An 18818-nucleotide genomic window follows, 5' to 3' on the forward strand; every position below is an offset into this window, starting at 1 on the left:
GGAGCCCTAAAAAAATAAAGTCTGTCACTGTTTCCATTGTTTCCCCATCTATTTCCCATGAAGTGATGGGACCGGATGCCATGATCTTCATTTTCTGAATGTTGAGCTTTAAGCCAAGTTTTTCACTCTCCTCTATCACTTTCATCAAGAGGTTTTTTAGTTCCTCTTCACTTTCTGCCATAAGGGTGGTGTCATCTGCATATCTATTAGCCAAGCACAGTGCTAATTATTTTGTATAGGTTCTCACCTTTAGTCTTGGCATGAACCCTACGATACAGGAATTACTATCCCATTTTACAAAGAGACAGCAATCCAGTAAACCACCTATGATTCCTCTAGCTTCAAAGATCATGCTTTTTTCACTATCTCCTATATATTTGTTGTTGTTCCTCAGTTGCTAAGTCATGTCTGACTCTTCTGCAACCCCATGGACTGTAGCCCATCAGACTCCTCTGTCCATGGGCTTTTCCAGGCAAGAATACTGGAGTGGATTGTCATTTCCTACTCCAGGGCATCTTCCCCACCCAGGGATCAAACCCATGTCTCCTGCATTGCAGGCGGATTCTTCACCACTGAGCCACCAGGAAAGCCCCATCCTCCTACAGATTAGTTGTTTTTTTTTTTTAAGGAGGAGAAAAAAAGCTGTGTTGTTTAGTTACAAAGCACTGCTCTATCCAAGGCACCTTATTATTCACAAAAGGCAAACTGTAATATATGAAATAGTATTGCTGCCCACTAAGGGGTTAAACATAAGACTATGCTGGGATTTGCCAACAATAGCTTTCATCCCTCCATCAAAGCTACTTTATATATACCATACTAGTCTTCATTAATACACACAAAGCTCCTTTAATTTTTCCCAGACATAAAACAAGCACTTGGAAAGCTATCAAGGGAAAAAACAAATATAAAATTAAGTTAGCAAAGTCAGTTATAATATGAATTTTTATTTACATGTCTGAATTTCTAAGACAATGTACATATAAAATTATCACCCTGAGGGTGTATGTAGATTTGTGGCTATACTTCAAATTAGCATAAGCATTTATCAGAAAAATACTGTTAAAATTTATCAAGTGTAGGTAGAATTAATGCATATTTCTAAATTAATGTGTTTAGAAATAAATCTTTATAGAACCATGTTTTACCATTATAATTCAGATAACTTGTCATTCTGAATAAAATTCCACCACCAGCAACATTTCACACTCAAGCCATTTTACCCGAGTCACATGGTTTATAATCTTAAGATACACTAAAAACGTATACCCATTTAACCAGGCCAGCTACTCAGAATACCACCATGTTTTCAACCACAACTGGAATAAATCAAACTTGCATCCCTCCCCTGATATACTCATAAATTTCCAAACAAACTGTAAGTCATACTTAATATTTTAAAAAGTAACTTAAGAATTCTAAATTAAATTGCCTATTCTCAAATCATAAGCATAGTCTAGGACATATTCTTGCAAAAAATATTTAACCTGAATCTAAACTTGCCTTGAGATTAAAGGAAAACTTCTAGTTTAGAGGAAATATAGGGGACAGAGGAACAAGATAAACACCACCACAAGGAAACAAGTCCAGACATGTACATCCTACAAGCTCTCTTCTGAAGGTCAGGAGAGGGAGGGAGGAGGTGGCCAGATAGTCTTTTTCTATATTTAAAAAAGCAACAGGGACAAAAGCAACAACCCACAGTGCAGTACATAAACCCCGACCGAATCCTGATTCCCAAAATGAGAAATGGTGACAGATGACATTCGGGGAACAATTAGATAACGTAAGAAATCAGTTAATTTTCTTTAAAGTGATAAAGAGGTGGTGATTTTTTGTCCTTAAGTCCTTAGTTAGAAATGCATACTAAAGTTCATCAGGTGAATTATAAACTGTCTTGGATTTGCTTTAAAATAATTTAAGCAAATTAAGCAATCCAACATTGTCTGTTGGTTAAAAGATGCTTAGCAAATGTTTCTACAATTTAATCCATTTGAGAAATACTAAATCCTGTTTCCCTTCAAGGAGATTGAGAATGAATATTAGAAATAAGGATGGTCAAAAGTTCTGTAAATACCTGTTTTACTTTGATTAACCCCGATTTTCCCACTTAAACAGAAACCTTGTTTCCCTGCATACTATCTATTAACTTTCTGAGAATCAGTTTCTGTGGAACCCACCTTGGGAAGTGCTGCCTTATAGACATACACCACTCTGAGGTAAGGTTCTCTTAAGTCACATGCGTGCTTCAAGAACCCTGAATAATCAAATATTCACAACTGCATCTATTCGCAACGTAGGAACCAGCACTTTTTCTGTCTTTTGAGTCTGAAAGTTATTATCATGGTGGTAGTGGTGGTCTAGTCACTAAGTCATGTCCGACTCTTTGCAACCCTATGGACTGTAGCCCACCAGGCTCCTCTGCCCATGGGATTTCTCAGGCAAGAATACTGGTGTGGATCACCAGTTCCTTCTCTGGTAACTTACTTGTTAAATTAACATGTTTTAATTTATGTCACGCTCTGCAATATGAAAATAGCCACTGCAAAATTTTAGTTATTCACATCCACTTTCTTGTAAATCTTCACTGGAATAGATTTCAAATTCTTAAGTTTCAAACCACACTGAGTTTCACTTTCAAAACTACCTAGAGATATTTTGAAGGGTCCCTCCCTAAATCCTCTGCAATGACTCCTCAAAATAAGTTACTGGCTTCCCAGAAACAAAACACAAAACAAAATATAACCCCAAGTCAAACCTCTTCAACCACTGATGGTACTTAAGGATTCCCAGGAACTCACCTCAAAGACCCCCATCTTTATGCACCAGAAGTGGTTCCATTCTTATAAGTGGATTCTATGGGTATCTGAACAACTAAATCCCAAGATAAATTCACTTTACCACAAACTCTACTTACTCCACAGCTAAAAGTTTTATAGCAAACTGTGAACTAATATCTGTAGTTTGGTTTTGGGTCTTTGTTTGCTTGTTTGTTTAGAAAAACTGCATCCTATTCCATTTAAGAACCCCAACACTTAAAAAAAATCCTTTGGTAATTCACTTAAAAGAGAACAAAAACGGCTAACAAAGAAATCTAAGTTAGAAGTCACTACGACAAGGAAAGAATCAAATCTGATGTCTCCTTTGCATCTGGGAGGCAATTTACAACATTCAAAACCCTTTCATATACATTCCGTCATCTGACCCTCAAAACCCTGGAGAGACGCCTGTTTTCCATCATGATAGCATATATCTAACATGGTTCAACTTGAAAGCTGACAACCTATCAACCCTCAATTATCCTCACCAGAGAGAATATAGGCATAAACAATTTGATTCAGCTGAGCAGAGTAGAGAGCCTCACCACTTGTCTCTCAACTGGGACTCTTAGGCCAGACCCTATTGTAGGGACTTATTTTATTGCCCATGATTTTGCCTGAGGGTACTTGCAGACAGCTAACTGTCCATAGGCATTTAGATCTACACACATAAAATCCTCCAGGCCTTTCCTATTATTGCACAAGGAGAGCAGACTCTCCTTTGAACGCACCATACCTGCCCAGGATAGTCCAGGAATATTTTTGTAGCAACATCCCATGGAGTTTTCCATTTTCACTCATGCCAGTGTTCCCACGTGAAAGAAGGACAACATGTAACTGCAGGCAACATGTATGAGGGCAGTTTTGAAATAAAGTGACCGTGGTTTGGATCCCGGATCCTCCTGTCTTGACTGTGTGTGCTCCCTGCTCTCAGATCCCTCACAGGTATATGGCGCTTTCTACCTCCTAAGGTTGCAGGGAGCTGGAGGAAAGACGCCCTCCCCATGGTAATCAGCACAGAAGGGGATTTAACAGCTGTGAGTTCTCTGCCTGCCTCCCTTTCCCTCAGAAGGGGAAACAAGCAATTTTGTAAAATGACTACGGCAAGCTGGACCCCAACCACCAAGAAGCCTACGACCCATAGACAAAGCAAGCAGGCAAATGACTTTTCAATAAAAAGGCAAACAGAGAAAAACATTATAATCAATGTACAAGCAATGTGCTAGGGAGGTGAAAGAGAAGGAACCATTTAGAGGCAGAAGGGGGGAATCAGAAAAATGTGAATGAGAAAGCACTATTTACTTGAACTAAGCCGTTAAGGACAATGAAAATTTCAGTGGTAGGAGGAGGGGAGAAGAAGTCCTCCGAGGCAAAATTGAAAAGATGTAGGTTATCAATGGACCCAGCAGGGGCGCAGTGGCAGACAAACAGAGAGGGCAACTGGGTCTGGTAAAGAAAGTTACAAATCATATCACAGAGAATCTTGAAACCTAGATGGGAACTACCAGGGGTCTTACCTGTCCTTACATTAGCTGTGGTGTTTTTGGCTTTAAGTAACACAAGTACATGAAAATAAGGGACAACAAGTGACTTAAACTGTGGTCTCAAAACCTTTTGATCATGTAGCCCTAACAGTAAAAAAAAAAAAAAAAAAGGAAACCTATATCCCCCAATAGTTTATATGAAATTAAAACACTTCTTCTTCTTCTTCAAGTCACTCAGTCATGTCTGACTCTTTGCGACCCTATGCACTACACAGTCCATGGAATTCTCCAGGCCAGAATACTGGAGTGGATAAGTAGCCTTTCCCTTCTCCAGGGAACCTTCCCAACCCAGGGACTGAACCCAGGTCTCCTGCACTGCAGGTGAATTCTTTACCAGCTGAGCCACAAAGGAAGCCCTAGAGTTATCAATTACCAGGGAAACCCATACGTGATAAAACATCCATTAAAAACTCTTTAAAGGATGAGAATGATTCAAACAGTATTCCCAAGTTTATTTGTATTTGTTAATATACCTCTATACACAATGTTGGTGCCAACTCATTAAATTTGATTTAAAAGTCATTCCCTAATCTCAAATAAGACATTTTCTTATTCCTATGGATTTTAGATTTACATCATTATCATTTAACTTTCTTTGAAAGAATCTTTTTTAAACCACTTGCCTATTTTGTAGGAGCCAATTTACTTAAAACTAGATGATATAACCCATAAATCTGTCTACATGGATAGAGTTCACCAAAGGCAAGAATAGGAATGAGAGTGCCATTGTCAATTCCAGCAGGTTGTAAAATGCCTCCTCTGCCCTCAGGTGACCTTGTATAACCTAAGTACAGAAGACTCTCAGATATACCAACTAGTGTCAACTCATCTGTTAAATATTAGTAAAGCTTTTTTCTCAACAAACTTCTAATATTTCTTCCCATGTTGGATGGTCTGGCACACTCTACTTGGGGAATCACTGCTTCAAACAATAATAAAAAAAAATTCCCCACATAAGAAGTTCTGAGTCACAGTGGTTTCAGGGTTGGTTAATTCTGCAGCTAAAAAAAAAAGTCACCATGGTCTTAGGCCCCTTACATCTTTATGATTTTCAGACTTTCAACCTGTTTTATTTTGCTGACAATATTGGGCTCCCAGTATAGTAGGAAATATAGTTGGTCACACCCTTACTCATTAACCAGTCACTAGCAACAGGTATGGTATTACTAAAGTTGACTTGGCTTAATCAAGATTCACTACCTGGGGCAGAAAATACACCCAACTTACCCTGAAACACATGGGCAATGGAAAACTAACCAAAAGCAGGGTCATATTATCAAGCAACATGGTAAATTATTACAGCAATGGCCCCTGCAATGAATCATGCAACCACCAGAGCCTGAGTGAGCCCAGACCCAGGCAGAAAAACCACCCAGCAGAACTCAGCTCCAGTTTCTGAATTCCAAGCAAATAAAGGGTTGCTGGTTTAAGCCACAAGAAGGAAGGGAGGACCAGGAAGGGGAATGCTGTGGTATGGGCAAGAGACTACCTCTGCCACAGAGCTTTGTGTATGTAGGACAATGGATGAAGAAAGAACAACACTGTTTCATTCCCACGTAATTTTTTAAATTCAGTCATCTAGCTCAGAGTCAACAAGCACTCAATAAACATTAATAATTGATGTTACTAATCCCCAGTAATTTAGAATAAAGCATGGCAGACAGAAGGGAGTATAATGGGTTACATGGGAATAATGACCAACTCTCTCTTTTTTTTTTTTTTTGCAGTAATTCAATACCCTATTACCCAAGTGCCTGAGCATGCAGCCATTCAGATACCCACAGAATGTGGAAAAGTCTACTACTCTCAAGACTACAGTGTATATATCACAGAAGCATTAAAAAGGTTCATATTCTTCCACATATTGGTATGGAGTTATAACCAGCAATACCACTTCTGGAAACCTATCCTGCATTAGGCAACAAGCCCTTTTTGTTTACCCAGCTCCCTCAATGTGAGAGACCGGGGTTCAATCCCAAGGTCGGGTCCTCGAGAAAGAAAAGGCTACCCATTCCAGTATTCTGGCCTAGAGAATCCCATGCACTATACAGTCCATGGGGTCACAGAGTCGGACACGACTGAGCCATGTTCACTCCCTCTTCCATTAAAAATAACCCCCTTCTGTGTGGGATACTTTGTCTCCCCACAGTCCCATCTTGTGGACCTAAGGAGACTTGCCAACTGTAACTCTCTGTTGGCTGGCATCAAGCCAATCTGAGCTCTCTCCAGGGTTTTCCCAAATTGGAACTGAGAACAAAGATTCAGTTTTCTTTTTTTGGGTTTTTTTATATTTTTATTTTATATTGGGAGTATAGCTGATTAATAATGCTGTGATAGTTTCAGGTAGACAGCAAAGTGACTCAGCCATACATACTTATGAATCCACTCTCTCCCAAACTCCCTTCCCATTCAGGGTGTCACAAAACATTGAGCAGAGTTCCCTGTACTCTACAGTAGGTCCTTGCTGGTTATCCATTTTAAATATAGCAATGCGTACAAGTCCATCCCTTCCCACTGCCCCCCCCCAACTTCCTCAGAGTCAGTTTCTTGATGATGGGAGGTTCTGAAGCTACCAGCAGCCAGGTATCCCTATGTGCTGGGCTCTCTGACTTTTTTTTTTACTTTATTTTTTATTGGGGCCTATGATTTAATAATGAGTAAATCACATCCTGAGACAAAGGGCTCTGATAGCCTAAGAGATTTCTTTCCAAACACCTAAATGTCAAAATGGGTTGGTTAAACAAATTATAATAATGTATGTAATGAATTTACAAAACAGCCATTAAAGCTGTGCTAAAGAATGTATTGATATAACAGGGGTGGAGCAGAGGGAGCATATCACATAAGCATACACTGTACTCTGTGCAAATACATTATATGTACCTTTGTATGTCAAATCTTTTTCGAATTTCTTTAAAAGTTCGTGTAATATACAATCCTACTTTTGCATGAGTATATATGCATGAGAAGATCACATCCAAGTGTTGCTTAGAGACTTCCCCAAATCCAACCCCAACTCACAGAGGTATTAAGTCTCTTCTGGGTATGCAAGGGAGGGTGGTGAGTCACCGTGGCTCTGGGCTATACAGCTGAACATCTTGGGTTCACATCTACATATAGTTGTGACTGGAAGATTTCTACTAATAAATTCCCTCATGGTTGTGGTGAAATCTGTGGGGACTAAAATCCAGGGACTATGCCATCCCTTTGCAATGCTTTTCTTGTCCTTGACATTTCCACCTATGCGACTCTTCTTTCCAGAATATTCTCCTTGATCACACACACCTTTGGGAACCCCTAAAGAGGACATCTATCCTAGGAGGGTTACTTCCATCAGTAACATGGAAACCCAACCCAAACCAGAACCTGTTCTATGCTGTACAAGATGTTTCTCGAGAGCCTTCTTTATCTAAATCCTCTCCTATCCTTCAAAATCTATTCCCCTATAATAAAAACCAGAAGCCATTCTTCTGCTTTGCTGCTCTTGTCCCCTTCTAGCACACTGGTAACTCTTCTCCCAACTTTATTACTGCTTCATAACTCTCTCTCTCCACACACATACCTGGAAATGGCAGCCTTTTTACAGTCAGCCAAAGGCCCATACAGTCAAAGCTATGGTTTTTCCAGTAGTCATGTATGGATGTGAAAGTGTTAGTCACTCAGTAGTGTCTTTGCGACCCCATGGTCTATAGCCCACCAGGCTCTTCTGTCCATGGGATTTCCCAGGCAAAAATACTGGAGTGGGTTGCCATTCTCTTCTCAATGGCAGGGATCCCCAAACCAGGGATCAAACCCTGATCACCTGCATTGCAGGCAGATTCTTTATTGTCTGAGGCACCAGGGAAAAGGTCCCTCAGAGTGGGAGAAAATAACAGCAAATGAAACAGATTAATCTCCAAAATATACAAGCAGCTCATGCAGCTCAATACCAGAAAAACAAGCAACCCAATCAAAAAGTAGGCAGAAGACCTAACAAACACTTATCCAAAGAACATATACAGATAGCTAATAAACACCTGAAAAGATGTTCAACATCACTCATTATTAGAGAAACGCAAATCAAAGCTACAATCACCTCACACCAGTCAGAATGGCCACTGGACCATAAGGAAGGCTGAACACCAAAGAACTGATGCTTTAGAGTTGTGATACTAGAGAAGACTCTTGAGAGTCCCTTGGACTTCAAGGAGATCAAACCAGTCAATCCTAAAGAAAATCAACTCTGAATATTCACTGGAAGGACTGATGCTGAAGCTCCAATACTTTGGCCACCTGATGTGAAGATGTGACTCATTAGAAAAGACCCTGATTCTGGGAAAGACTGAAGGCAGGAGGAGAAGGGGGATGAGATGGTTACACAGTATCACTGACTCAAGGGACATGAGTTTGAGCAAACTTCAGAAGACAGTGAAGGACAGGGAAGCACGGTGTGCTGCAGTCCACGGGGCTGCAAAGAGTGGGGGCACAACTTAGCAACTGAACAACAACGGGTACTCATTAATTGCTTAGTTATTTTGAAAAGATGGTCTTCTGAGTATAAGTTTAAGAAGCTGAAGAAGGACAAGTTGCTCAGACATAAAAGAGTCTATAATAGCACATAATTTATTTTAGAACCCTTTAAAGAAAATCCATACCAGCTTCCAAATGAGTGTCAAGTTGCACTCAGTACTCTTAAATAGGCAAGCAGGGCACAGTATAAACATTTAGAGTCCGTGAAAATGGGTCACTTGCAGCCTACCACTTCTTTACCATTAAACCAATAGCATAACAGAAGAATTTTTTTTCTTTTTTGCACAGCAAGTGGTGCAAAATCAGACTAATCCAGACAGCAGTAAAAAGAGCCCAAGAACAATTTCACCAAAAATGGGACATTTATCCAGGCTTTGTAATTCAGCTGAGAGATACCAAGATGAAAAGCAAATGATATATTTATTACTTATTTTAAAAAAGATGCACAGATTTGAGAAGTGATTTCCTTAAGAATGCTGTCTGGGTTACAAATGGGGATTACAAATCACAGCAGATCCTGAAGTCTACTTAATAAAAAAATAAGTTGGAAATAAACAAATGATTAATTTAAGGTATATGAATTTCTGAAACTCTCTTGGGAAGAATGTTCTATTACCATTATTACTGAACTGTTTTTAATCTCTGACATCAAAACATAGATGTTAACCCTGGGGTTCTGAAACCCAAGTAACTCATAAATGAAATATTATGAGAAAATGCCACATAGTAACTTAAGTCTGTCTGCCAAGTTGTAGCCAATTCACTTGTGACTTCATAAATAGAGATATGGGGGTTGGAATATAAAGAATCAAAAGACCTAGGTTCAAGCTCACCTCCACTGTTTACAGATGATATTAAGCAAACTGATCTAATTTGCCCAGCCTCAGTTTACTTAACTAAGGGTTTAAGAAAATAATATGTAAGTAAAGCACTTTATAAACACCAAAGTACTACTTTAATATTACAGAACTAGCTCCAGAATACCTACATTTCTCCAACTATTGGACAGTCACAGAACTTTATAGTTGAAAGATAATCTCATTTTAGGAATGATAATGAGAAAACTAAGGCCCAGAAAGGCTAAAGAACCTAGTATACTGACAACATCTGTAAACTGGTAGGGGGTTAGGAAGAGGTTCTAGTTTTTCCTCTATTGAAATATGCATTTTAAAAGATGGTTCAAAACAAAGCTATCCTGCGAACTAATACAAATCCCTCCCCAGCAATACATATATTTCTTCTGCTTTATTTTGTTTTTGTAAACTTTATTCCTGTAACAAGTTAAACTTTTCATCAGAAAGGTAAAAAACAAAGCCATCTCTCTGACTATGAGACCCTCAGCCTACTTGCAACCCAACCCAGACAGAAACCTTTACAACTGGGTTAGAAACGCCTGATGGAAATATCGACATAACACAAACGTCCAGCTATGCCGGCAGGCATCATTATAATATGGATTACAATTCTACCAGCCCAGGGATACTGATTTTAATGTTCCTGGGAGATAAAGAATTAATCAGCAACTCAGAAGGGGATGTTGCCTAAAAATGAACAGTTTAATCGAGAAAATTCCACTGTCTTTAAATTTGTGCCCTCAATCACCCAATATCAAAAACCCACTATGGCACCAAATAAATTGTGTGTGGTTAAAGAGACAAAATGTTCTTTTCTACAGGCTGTTATGGGAAGTAGAAAAAGGCTGACTATGAATCAGTTATGTTTTAGTTCCACACTGGACATAAATTATGATAATTTAGACATTCTGGTGGCTAAACCAAAAAAGCAGGAAAACCATGGCTTCCACATCCCAGCAAAACTTAAGTTTGCAGACTCACAGCTGAAAGACAGGGTCATGAAAAGTGACCTTAAATTTATTTCTGGACTTTCCTGCCTCCACTAAAATCGATGACACTATTTCCCACCTCTTATTGTCAAATCACAACAATCCGGAAGCCTGGACCGAATTCACTTGGCAGGTAACAGGAGCAACCCTAGGAGGAAGTCCTGAGGATGTCAGATACCATATTTCCTTTACTCCCACATACTTTTCATCTTAATACCGCCAAGATATACTTACAATGAGTTCTCACTGACACCCACCAAGCATTCTGGCTGACACGAATTTTGCAGAAACTGGCATCCCTAGGGAAGGTCCCTTGTGAGGTCTTTAAGTAGCTTAGATGAGTAAAACATTCAGACTACCACTATAATGAACAGCTCTCAGTGGCTCATAAATTCTTTCATTCCCAGCAATCAAGAAGCAGCTGTTAAAATCCTGGAATCTTCCAAGCAGCAGATCTTAAATACCTCCAAGTTGGCCAGGGAAGGTTCCCAACTGCTTTCTTCTCTCCTCCCCCAGCCTCTCCCCAGGAGTGCCAAGCTGGCAGGAATAAGGGAAGGGAAAAAAGACCCAGGAAAGGAAAAAAGAGAGTGAGTAGCGGCTCTGGCGAAAGCAGAGAGGCAGACTCCCTTCATTTCCACTACAGAGAAATACCAACTCCGCACCAACTAACCAGGTGTCTCCTTTCTTCTCCCATTCCCACCCCCTCCAAACACATTAACTTCTACAGTCTGATGGCCTGGCATTTGGAGTTAATGACCTCAGCAGTCCTAAGCCCATTCCTCAAAGATTCTAAACCAAGCTCTTCCTTTCCTTGCCAGAGTTCGAGGCCCATCCCCCGGGAAGATTCAGCTTCCTTTTTCCTTGTATCTCGCCCAGACGGCGATGCTCCTGGGGTCAAGTTCAAGATGAAGGTACCCTCCTAACCTCCAGGAGCCGACTCCACTGCAGGGAACAGAGCTACCTAGACAAGTCCCATCCTTCAAGGAACGGGGATCTGGGGCTGTCAGAAGTGGGCCGGAGGGGGCTGGGAGGGGAAGACCGTCGCCGAGCCCGTTGTCCTCTGAAACCCTGGCCGCGGCGCCGGGATTCTACCTGACCACCGCCGCATTTCCTCCCGGAGCCTTACACAATAAGTAAACTAAGTTTTGAAAACGCCGGTTCAGAGACGTTTCTGTCTGCAAACACGGCGCATAATGCCTTGGGGCTTCCTTCCTTGCCAGCCGTTCCGGAAAGCTGCCGCGCCAAAGCCGGGAGCCCCTCACACCCCCAAAGCAGCGCGCCCGCACCCCAAAGTCTCCCAGAAAGAACGTGCGCCCTGACATAAGTCCCCCAAAAGAACTGAGCACCTTCATTCTCCAAGAACACAATCCTGATCTCGAACTCTCCCTCAATGTCTAATCCTTGCTCACCCCCCTCACCCCACCCCCAAAAGAACGTGGATATACCCATCGCAGTGTTCTCGGAAGCGAACAATACTTTCGACCCAGAGTGGGGCACTACACTCCCCCAGAGGCTTAAGTTCAACCCGCCAACTTCGCGACCCGCGCTCATCTACACTTCGGGGGTACTCTGGACCCCGCCGTGCCAGGCGCGCCTCTCTCCCGCCTCCCCCGCCCCAGGTACCAGGCGCAGCCCAGGCCCTTGCCAAGCCCGAAAGCTACAGAGGAGGCGGAAAGGGGAGCGCGGAGGCGCGCCAGGCGGGGGTGGTCCCGAAACTCAAGTGTGCGGCCACAAGATCCCGGTGCCCCCGAACCTCAGCTCTGCCCGGGGCCAGATTGGTCCGGCGAGGAGGGCAGGCGAAGGGAAGGCACCGACCCTCCGGAGCCGCCAGGACCAAGGCCCGGAGCGCACAACATGTCCGTGCCTATCTCCGGAAAGCTCCCGGGTGTGCCCAACGAAGGGGGGCAGGGAAGCTCCAGAAACTTTCCCACATGCCTTTCCACTCTCCCCATCGCCCTCTCCTCTCCCCAGACCCCTGCTCCCCTCTGCACCGCAGCACTGGCGCGGCTCGGGACTCGCGGAGGCCGGCGGCGGCGCCAGGGCGGCGGGAGTTACCTGCCGGGAAAGTTTCCAGCTCCTCGGCGCGGTTACCCACCCCCAGGACCGGGCCTCGGGGCGCGGCCAGCTCAGCGCTCCGCAGCTGCCTCTCCTCCGGCTCCCAAGGCGGCCGCTGCTCCTGCAGCAGCCACTGCTAAGGCTGCGCTCCGGCCCGTCCCCCCGCCTCGCACACCGGGGCCTCATTGGCAGCGCGAATCCCCGCCTTGGGCTGTTCCTGAAGGCACCTTCCTCTCGCGCGCCCGCCCGGGCCGCGCCTCCCGTGTCCCTTCCCGCCCCGGGCTGCGGCGGCTCCCGGAACCAGTGGGACGCGGCGCGCGAACTTTCTGCAGGGACTCTAGCTTCGCTCAGGGGGCCTAGTCCCTGCGGCTGCGTTTGGGCCCTTCCAGGATTGGATCAAAATGTGTGATTGCATTTTTTTTCTTCAACCTCTAAAAATCAGTGAAGTGGCCTGGCCTTCCCTCCTTGCTGCTTGTTGAAAACAGCCGAGGAGGACATCTGGGAGCAATTAAGCAAGCTGAAGTTTTGGTGGATCCTTTAGGGTGACTTGCGTGGCTTTCTTAAATTTTCTCTGCCTCACTTAACTACACACACTCACTTTCTAGGGCAAGAATGAGCTAAAGCAGATGGGAGGTGTAAAGGGCGTCTCGCCTGCTGTGTCTTTTTCTTTCCCGAACTCGAATTAGGGAGGTTCAGGGACCGGTGATTGCCTCGGACGTCCCCGGGGCCGTCTCCCCGCAGCCTCCTCCCACCGCTCCGAGCTGGCCCTGTGTTGTCTGCACGCATGCACACACACACACACACACACACACACACACGGGTGGCCCTGTGTTTTGTGCACACACACATGGAGTGCTAACGTCATGCTTGTATCGTGGGAGGAGGGAGGTATGGAGGCAGGAAATACACAAAGATGCTATTATTGTTTCCGTCAGCAGCAGTAAATTAAGTTCCCGAGTTCCCAAAATGTTTTGTCATTCCACAGTAGAGTGAAAGCTGGGGTAGGGCTTATGGATTCGGGAACCCTGGGTTCCCAGGCAGGCAATTCAGCCCGCAGGGCGCAACCCACTCCACACCCGAAGCCCGTTAGACCAGCCTTGGTCTAAGAGCGATCTACTTAGGACCGTCGCTGCCTTGCATTGCCTGCGGGAATCATACACGGGTCACCCCAATCATGTGTCTTAGAGCAGGGAATACAGAAGTTGCTATAAATGGATTTATTGGCAACCCCTAACCTTGCTGAGCCAAATACGCCTTTAAAGACAACTGTCTTTTAAACAAGTTCCCCCATAAAAACTTCAACCTCACGCAGAGCTTCCCAATATAAAGATACCCCGGGAGAGAAGCGTCCATGTTTAAAGTTCCTGTGAAAAGGGACAGGAAGTAAGATGCCACATAATCTCCTTACATAAATAAAAGATGACTGAAATTTGCTGGATTTTTCACCCACAGTTTCAAAGTTCTGATTATTACTATGTTGATACTTGAGCAGTAAACATACCAGCGACCTTGAAGTTTTCCTGAAATAAAGCAGGATATGAATATTTAAAATAAAATGTAAACTTACTAAACCAGAAGAACTGTGACTTATTTCTTCACTCTGAAATGTCCCATTGCTGAAAAATATGGTAATACGTTTTAATTTCTCTTGAAATGCATGAAAGTTACCAGTCTTTCAACAGATGAAAAAGCAGGACAACAACGTTAATAATAAAAGAATGACACAATAGAAAGAAAAAAAATCCACACACAGGCTAGTCTAACTAATCTGAAATGTTAGGATACAAAAGAAACAATCCTAGGGAAATAGACTAGTAGAGTTCCCTGACTCCAACTTCTTTATAATGGGTGAAATGTACAATTTGCATTGGCTCTTCTGTCTCTGGCTCTTCTAAGCTATGTTCTCCAAGTTTTTTAAGAAATTGCTCAGTTGGATTGAGCTTTGAAGACAACAAAATTCATTTTCCCTCCTCCTCAAAACTCCCTAAGTAGCAAGCAGAAGATCACATAACGTAAATATATTAATTAGCAGCAGCATCTTTATTTTTAGCTGTAAATTTTTTGTCTTTATAGCTTCAGAAGTCACAGTCATTAAAGAAATAACTTCATCACTGCCTAGTTAGGAGTGTTTAACATTCTAAACAGGCATACAGCTAGCAATCTGAAATTTGTACACAGAAGGGCCCTGTCTCCCGTTCTTCCTGTAGTGTTTATATAATCCAAACTACATATGTTATTATGCACAATCTGATCTCCAGCTTTAAACAGCTAACATTACATACAGTATGTCATACTAAGAACATCAAAACCTGTCTTAAACTGTGAGTGAAAATGGTACATTTTATAGAAGACAAGGCCAAAAGCACAGAGTAATGAAAATTCATGGGTGAGAAAAAAGGAAGATTCATTAAGAGCTAGACTGTAAGAAAAAATTTTGAGCATTTTCTAAGCAGCTAAATAACGCTGGTATTAGTGGAACACAGATTCAAAAAAATCAATGCTTTTTAAAACTCTGCTTTTCCCTCAAAAAAATAAAAATGCTTTTGGTTAGTTGTTAGGTGAGGACTTATTTGTGTTTTTAGGAGGAAGGGAAGGCAAAAATCATTGCCTGCTTTTCTTATGGTCTTTCTGCTTACCCTACCCAGTTTAAAAAACTCACTCATTACATTTTTGTAGATTCCAGTACAAAAAAATTTTTTAAAATATAGCTCACATGAATATTATACATTGAGCATTTGCACCAAGCATGCATACAATACACTGGATTCTATTTTTAAATTTTCTGTCAGTTTGCCAGCAATGTAGCTTTTCTCAACAGAGTGAAAGAAAACAGCAAATAATAAACTGGTTATTTTACCCTGCAATTTACTGCCCTGGGCAATAGGCTGAGGAAGGCGTGAGAAAAGAATGTGCCTTGTGAGTGTTAGCATGGTTTTTTCCCTTGCTCAGATTCTTAAGTACATCTATTTTAAAGCAAGCCTAAGTTAGGATCATAGCCAGTGTTTATTATGATAAGTGGAGTATAGAAGACATAGTGAGAAGTGAAATGTTTAAAACAGTATAGTAATTAAATGCAAAAAGTGAGACAGGACTTTAAAAAAAAGGTAAGGTAGGCAATCCAGACTCAAAATAATTGAGCCCACAAACATTTTTTGCCTACTTTGGAATATTTTTTTAATGTTTACAGAATTCATTCTCCTTTGATTCATTCATTCTTCCTTTCCCTTTTAACTCTGTGGAGAGGAAACAAAATTTTTAAACCTGGGGGCAAAAAAAAAAAAACCTGGGAAGTGATGAAATAAATTGGGTTATAGTTAGAAATCAATTGGGAAAAACAAAGAAATTACATACCCTTAGCACATGTGTAATAATCCATGGTCATGTACATATACCAACACATGGTCAGATGTGGGATAATGGCAGACATCCATCCAGGGATATCAGAAGCCATACTTGTACACAGTTATTCAGGCAGTTGAAAGAGTCATCTAAAGTGACATATGAACCCCTCTGCAGATCAAGCACATGGCCTGCCAGTATTGTAGAAACTCATCCAATAGGGGCCAGGCAGTGAATTATTTAAACTGATAAGGAATCCACTGAGGGAAGAAAGTAGGAAGGTAGATTCAGGGACTCACATTTCCTTATGACAGTATAGGAGTAACTAAAATCCTGGGAGAATCTGCTAAGATGGCATGCCATCTGACGAACATTTTAAATATAGATTTAGCCCTATCTTGTGATGGTGAAATGGTCTGTCAGGAGAAATAGACATTTCCTATGTTCAGGAAGAATGAGGTAATGCAATCAGGTAATAATCCCTCCAATAAATGTTAAGTCTGGTTAAGATGGCTTAAAAAGAAAGGAGAAATGTGTTGCTAAGTTTCAGTGTAACACATGCATTTTAATGTTCCCCACCATGGGAGGGGTGCCTTCCTTCTTCTGAGTAAGTTGCACAAAAAGTCTGGACATTACAGGAATAATATTTAGACTCTAGAGTTCTGACTTTGGCAGTTATTGTTTGTGATTCCCGGCAATTCACTTAGTTTTTTTGAACCTCCGATCCCTTATCTTTGAAATAAGGAAGATAGCCTGGAATTTCTGCTTCCCAGTTTTGTTGAGAAGATTAAATGAAATAAGGTGAAAAGCATTTAATAAATTAGAAAATGCTTTACAACTGTTAATTTTTATTTAATAAACAATAAGCTATGTTTTTCCTCCCCATTACCTGGGTCCGCTTTGATTGGAATAACAACCTAGAAACTTGATCAGAGCAGCCCAGAGGGCCCACGTTTGCCAAATGTGAGAAGGAGAGAGCCTGAACGATGATTTAGTAGTAGATAATAACACAAATCAAACTCTCAGAGGCTCATCTGGGGCTAAATTGGCAGTTCTTGTCTCAAACAGTAGCAGTCAGGAGACACTTACTGTTATATTTTTACAGGAGCCATTTATGTTTTTCTTGTGTGTTAATGTTAAGGAGGAAAAATTGTAGTATGTTTACAATACAGGTGGACCTCACTTTATGCAAATCAACATGGAAACCCTTAATTACACAGCATATTGATTACAACGAAATGTTTCCTTTTAAAGAATTCTTGCTGAGATTCTTTGCCAGTGCCACTACCATCTTATTTACATTATTAATGACTAATAATCATCCTGTCAATTCTGTGAAACAGTACTGATGCACTAAGGAGATTATGAGCTTGAACCCATATAAACATTTTTTTGTAATACCAGGCACTAGTCAAACTCCTTTGCAGTTGCATATTTACTTGAAGAAATATAAATCATAGACCAGCACCTACCACAACATTTGGTTCAAAGGGCAGGGAGCAGGAGGCATAAATATGGAGAGTCTAGCCTAAACTGAACGTTTGGTTTTGTTTAAAAATCAGTTTGCTGTTTCCCCTTTGATGATCAAACAATCTAATCCAGAAGGATGGGGAATATGGATACCATTGATGATGATGATAATTGATTTCCTAGAACAGAGAGTGGTTTCTCCACTAAAGGACAATGCAGAATAGACAGAGGCAACTTCCAAGCCAAATGTGCATATAGCAGAATTCCCCCATTTAAAAAACTGTTTTTTTTAAACTAGTCTTGGGATTTAATACAATAAATAGAAGTTCTAGGACTCCCGTGATGGTCCAGTGGTTAAGAATCTGCCTGCCAGTGCAGCAGCCACAGGTTCGATCCCTGGTCCCGGAAGATCTCACATGCCTTGGGGCAACGAAGCTCTGCGCACCACAACTACTGAAGCCTGTGCAATCTAGAGCCCGCACCCCACAACAAGGGAAGCCGCCACAATGAGAAGCTCCCACATCACGATGAGTAATCCCAGGTCATGATGATTAGAGAAAATCTATGTGTAGCAATGAAGACCCAGCACAGCCATACATAAATAGATTAAAAAATAAATAAATAATTTTAAAAAATAATTAGAAGTTCTGTCTAAAACAGTCTATTAAAAATCTTTAGAGTTGGGGCAGAAATCTTTCAATCTACACATTTGCACTCTAGATCTTGGTGTATGTCATGTCTAAATGTTTCAATGGCTTTAACAGGAATCATATCTGCCTAAGAGAAAATAGGGCATGATGTAATTATCTCTGGGCTTCATTAGAGGAGTCACTCCTTACCTAGAGAATTTGCTTTAAAAACCAGCTACTTAGTAAAGATTAATTTGACTACCTAGTGAGTTGTTCCTAAAGCCCTGTTATCTTTCAGTGAATTCAAAGCTCTTCTAGCTTTTACAGTTAATCTAGTTCCTCTCAGTCTTCAAGATTTTCTGTGCCTTTGAAAAGACCACCTGAAGGGAAAGAGATTACTGATACAATTACAATAGAAACAGGTTAAAACAAGACATCAGAAGCCCAAAATAAGACAGCGATCACTGGGGGTTAAAAGTAGATGATGTCCTCTTAGGCTCTTCATCCTGTTTCTAATTCTCCATGCCCTCACCCTACCCCCAGGAGCCAACCAGAATGCTAGAGGCCTAAATCTTGTTGACAAAGAGTTAGTACCGAAAATTTAAAAAAA

General features: G+C 41.6%; 1 protein-coding gene across 1 annotated transcript in view; it reads right to left on the reverse strand.

Moving 5' to 3' along the window:
• The window catches only part of TANC1 (tetratricopeptide repeat, ankyrin repeat and coiled-coil containing 1), a 256069-nt gene extending 243094 nt beyond the window's left edge, over window positions 1-12975 (reverse strand). The window contains exon 1 of the mRNA XM_010859027.1: window positions 12771-12975. The gene's annotated coding sequence lies outside the window, so the exon portion shown is untranslated. The remainder of the gene's footprint in view (window positions 1-12770) is intronic.
• Window positions 12976-18818: the final 5843 nt, after the last annotated feature.

This window comes from Bison bison, unplaced genomic scaffold, assembly GCF_000754665.1.
Source record: "Bison bison bison isolate TAMUID 2011002044 unplaced genomic scaffold, Bison_UMD1.0 scf7180017864452, whole genome shotgun sequence".
NCBI classification, from domain to species: Eukaryota; Metazoa; Chordata; class Mammalia; order Artiodactyla; family Bovidae; genus Bison; species Bison bison.